The following is a 5,295-nucleotide window of genomic DNA, read 5'->3' on the forward strand; positions in this document are numbered from 1 at the left end:
AGCAACATTTTTCTCGAGATAGAAATAGTTAATTATCAGTTTATTGTACCTAAGTTATTTATCTTTCATAGATCTAATTAAAAAATATATATTTAGAATTTTGAATTTCGGAAAAATATTTATCGAGCACATACAATCGATATTACTACTGACTAAGATCTGTAACAAAAACAAGTTTGTGTTGGTAAGAATTTTACGCCGCTGGCAATTGCATAAGGTCATATGAGCACTCGGGACGGGGAGTTTTTGTTTTCACCCTAGTACATGGCACAGCTTGGTTTTACTTTGCAATAGTTTTTTTTTTATTGTGGGATTAGTACATCTCAACAGCTGGACTACAATGAAGAGTCCACAGGAAATACGGGCAAGATCAAATAATAGAAATCGAGGGGAAAGCAATTTTAGACGCTTGTTGACTGACAACTGTATCTTTGTATTATAATTTGATCTTTTCCCAGAGTGGACAGCATAATAAAGAATTGGTAAAACTCAAAAAAAAAGGTTGGATCTTAAATGCTGTGGTACTTAAATGGGAGATCTAAAAAATAATACATATTATCGAACTGTCGGGCAGAAATGAAGCAGCGGCGTCTCTGGTATGTTGCAGCAGTCAGCTGCTTAACTGTCGCTCACAGAAGACCTAAGTCTTCCAAGAGTATCTCTGTCTTTGTGCTGGGATGGGGTATCTCTTTCAGACCAGGTTGGACCTGGCAGGCAGGTTCGCAAGCCCGCCTCCTAAATGATCTAAATTATATTGATGACTTCGTTAAAATACCTATAATATTTTTTTGATGATTTCAGAAATAAAATTATGAGCTTTTAAAATTGATTTTCTCTCAGTTCCGAATTGTAACCTTGCCCACTTTTCCCATGGACTCCCATGGAATTTATAATCAAATAAAACAGACTAAGAAATAGTAGACTGTGTCGGGCTGCTTCCATTTCTGGAAAGGGAGAACAATGATGAAATGCTTGAGAGGTCCAATGGGTATTGGTATTATCAAAAGCAAGGTCAATTGAACCAAAATGTCCCAGTTCACAAAAAGTTGATGTTTAGAGACTATTTCTGTGAGAAACTCTTTTCAGGTAACAAGATTCTCCCCAGTAAAACGCCTTGTTCACTGTGTTGAGCCCACAGGATCCACAGAAGCTTCATTTTTTTTTATCCATGCTAAATCTATCATCGTCACTGTTCTGCCAAATCAGACTTTATCTTGTACTGTTACTGTTGTCACAATCTTGATCTGGTCCTTTTCAGAGTTAGTGTTCCACGAATTTTACCTCCGCTGTTATTACATACATTTTAAAACATTCCCGTTCTTTCATTCTAGGCTTAACGAAAGTCTGCGCTCTGTTGATCGTCGTGATCGTCAGCCGAGCAGCTGCCACATCCTCACATGATGAAACTTGTAGACAGCACTGCAACGTAGACTGTGCAGGAGTGGGAAAGCAATGCCAATACATCGGAATGCTGACAGTGCTGTGCGACCACAACCAGGAAAAATGCATCGTCGACTGTAACAAATTTTGCAAGTGTGAGATGCACTGTTTGGATTCATGCTTGAAGAAAATGAATCTTTGTCACCATTCAGAGAGGGAATGCCTATCTGCTTACGACACATGTAAACTGGGCTGTAAAAATGGTCATTTTCATGACGATGATTGTTAAGCATGAGGACCACCTTATGTCAAAACCTCATGTCGTGTTGACTTCAATAAAGTGAGCCCTTTCTGAAGAATTAAATTGTTGATACCTCAATGTAGTCGAGACTTCCAGATTTACAGGACACTTGTGGGGTAAAATAAAAGAAGAGAGGTCTGGGGAATCTTATTCTTCCGAAACATGTCAAAGAACGTGGAAGAACTCGCCATTTCTCTTCTAGAAAAGTCCATCAATGTAGAAAATGGGAAACTGCCTACCATTCCTCATTAAGGGTTGAATTTTGAATTTTAGAGTTTCCGGACAGTCAGATAAAAATATGAATGTACACAGAGGAAAGAGCAAAAGGTCGACGAAACTTACTGCATCCGATTACAGCCACATAAATGGTGAAATGGTATGGGTTTAACTCCTCTATCAACACTATTAGGTTATTTAAGAGGCGGAGCCTCCTAGTTTAACGTCCGTCTCCGAAAGGGCCGAGCCAAATGGGAAATTCGTGTAAAGTGTCTTTCCCAAGGACACATCGTCGAACCGAGCTGAGGACAGCCACATGTTGAGGGTGAAGATAAGGAAACAGAGAAAGCAACCAATCAGTAACATATGAAGTGAATATCACTGTGTAGGAAGTATGAGTTGTATACTTTAATGGTTTTGTTAACCATGACAGTTCATCAGTATGGAAAAGGCAAAGACGCGGACAGAATATTCTTTTAGAAGCTTATAGTAAAAAGGATTCGTTTAATAAAGATAAAACTGAATGCCCATTTTTTAATTTTTTTTTGCCATTATTCAACAATTATTTTTCATCACCTTAAAACTTTCAAAAGGGGGTCAATAAATATCAAGAGGGCTGTTACTGTATTTTCAAAACCCATATCGTCTTCTCTTTGTAGTCCCAGGTGAAAATGGCAGGCATATGATCAAATGTATACTACTCAGTAAGCATAAATCAATCTTGAAATGCGTTGTTCAGTTGACTTTCTGGGTGTGCACAAGGTGCAATTTTTTATACGTCAATACTCCTTGTATTGTGAAGGCTATTCCTCCGATGTACGGAGCCAGTTTTGTCACATAATTGTTCAGAATCTCAAATGTCTCCATAACTCAGAACCTATATAACCTGTTGGTTAAGAATAGACATTAAATTAAGAAGAAATGAATGACCCAAGCGGTAAATATAGTTTGATTATAGACAGATTAACTTGCTGAGGTTCGTAAGGTTATTACTATGACTGTTAAAAAGAGAACGAGTGATGCTGTGAGCCAATTGAACTGGCGAGCTGCACAGGAAGAGTCAAGATGCCCTTTTTGTGTCGGGGCGCCATTGAGCATCAGATTTCTCCTAAAACAAGTTTCTAAAAAGTCTTACGAAGACTGACACCACTGCTTGGCTTTGGACTCCCCCCCCCCTCCCCCCCCCCCACACACACACAAGAAAATGACGTTGTGGGTATACTTATTTGGTAGTCTCCTAAAGAACAGTTGTGTAGGGCGTCAATCTTCACGATGAACACTTTGACTTTTGAAGGGTGGAAAGAACACGAAAAACATAGATCAAATCATTATTCTACGAAAGGGCGACATTGTGCAAGCATAACATAAAATACTGGAAAATGGGGAAAAGATGGTTGAACTGGTTTGAACAACATTTAGTTAGATTTTCGCTACCGTGCTTCCTATGAGCAAAGGGTAAGAGTACATAATAAGATTTACGCAAAACTTACTGGGCTTATACTTTGTGCAATAGAACGGAGAACGCCACGCACGAAGCATATAGTATTAAATAAAACCTCTCATTCTTTGCAGCTCAGTCGTGACGGCATTATCCTTGTTCAAATTACAGCCTACTACACGTGGTTCTGCTGTATGTCTACTGTTTCTTAGCAGTCGTCACCGAGAGCAGACACGTAGCGCAGACACAACCTGCGGAAATGAACGTTCCAGTCAATAGAAAAGGAACTCTTACATTTAGCATGGTGGACTCTTTATTAAGTTGAAATCTGCACTGTCAACAAATGAGTGAATTCCGTTTGTAATTTGCTGTCAAAAGGCACCTGTTAATATTTAGCGTCCAAAGCAAGACTTGAAAGATTATTTCTTTTTTCTTCTTTTTTTTTGGGGGGGGGGAGAGGCAGGAGGGAGAGAGATTTGAATTAGTTTTTCTTGATTTTTGGTTGTTGTTGTTATTGTCTTGGTTTGTATGACCCTAAAACTGGAGCACATAATTTTTATGTATGGACATCAATAATATCGTTCAGCATTACATGTATTGTGCACCTAATTTCTCAAGTGCAGCATAAACAAGTCTGAAAACGTCTTTGCTATAAACATGTAGCAATCGGTACATATGTACAAGCCTCCTCCTGAGCCCAGAAAGGAAAGTGAGAATGGACACTGTAGAGTGTGTGAGGTACTAAATTGGTCGCTTTTAAGGACAAGCGGGCTGACCCAGATTTCAGGGGTTTCCAGATATCTTGACCTACACCAAAAGTAGGGATTACCCTACCTATAGGAGAAGTTTGGTTTCAATGGTGTGTATGTATGTGCTTGGTTAAAGAGAAAACTCCCCTTGTCTTTAAAGAAACTGAAAAAGGGTTCAAAAACTCTACCCTCGATTTTCTCAAAACAACATTTTTCGGGATAGCCCGCTTGTGCTTAAATAAATGCGACCAGTTGGAGAGTAGTATGCTTTTAAAAAGGGAAATAAAAACAAGATGTGGATATTTTCGTTCTGAATTATTGAAAATAAAGAGAACTTGGGAATAATCGATTAAGGTATATCATATGCAGAGAAGAGAAAGGAGCTGTGTTTTATAAGTATTAACAATCAACCACCTAAGGGTGAAGGCGTTAACTCTTCTCAAAACGCTCTTGAAATCAGAACCAGCAATGAAAAAAGCCTCCAAGCACTAAACTTCATTAAGAACAACACACAGGAAGAGCGCAAAGAACAGAGGTCAACGAAAGGTAAAGGTAATGACATCTTGGTTACGCTGGAAGCCGCTGAGTACTACTTAGACAACAGCTTGAACAGACTAAACAACAAAAAAGAAAAGAAATCCAATGGAAAACAAAATCACGGCCATTAGATTTTTAAAGAAAACGACAAATACAACAAATGCTGGAAACACACACTAGAACATCAGTAGCAGTACGGACGCTATGATGATGATGATGATGATGATGATGATGATGATGATGATGATGATGATGATGACACAACCACAGTTATAAATCCGACGTACATGGCTTGACATCCCAAACCTAATAATATCTTGCGCTATCCTTGTTGTCTCCAAGCTGTATATCTTGCAAATGTGATGCCCGTACAGGGGACTAACGACTACGCCAGAGAAACTACCAACGTTGTGTTTACTTTTAACCTATGGTAATAAACAACAAAAAAATCCCAATAACGACAGTAATAACAACAACAGCACTGTCTCCATTATCAGCTTCGAAATGATGAAAATAGCCAAACTACATAAGATGAAAACTGGAAAATACTATACGTACAAATGAATCTGGCAAAAATTGAGCTCAACGTAGATTCTAAATCCACCTCATTAGTCTTTCCGTTTACGTTTTCCGGAGCTCTAGATTTAGATCCCCTGAGCAGTAATAAATTAATT

Source organism: Aplysia californica, unplaced genomic scaffold (assembly GCF_000002075.1).
Source record: "Aplysia californica isolate F4 #8 unplaced genomic scaffold, AplCal3.0 scaffold00002, whole genome shotgun sequence".
Lineage (NCBI taxonomy): Eukaryota > Metazoa > Mollusca > Gastropoda > Aplysiida > Aplysiidae > Aplysia > Aplysia californica.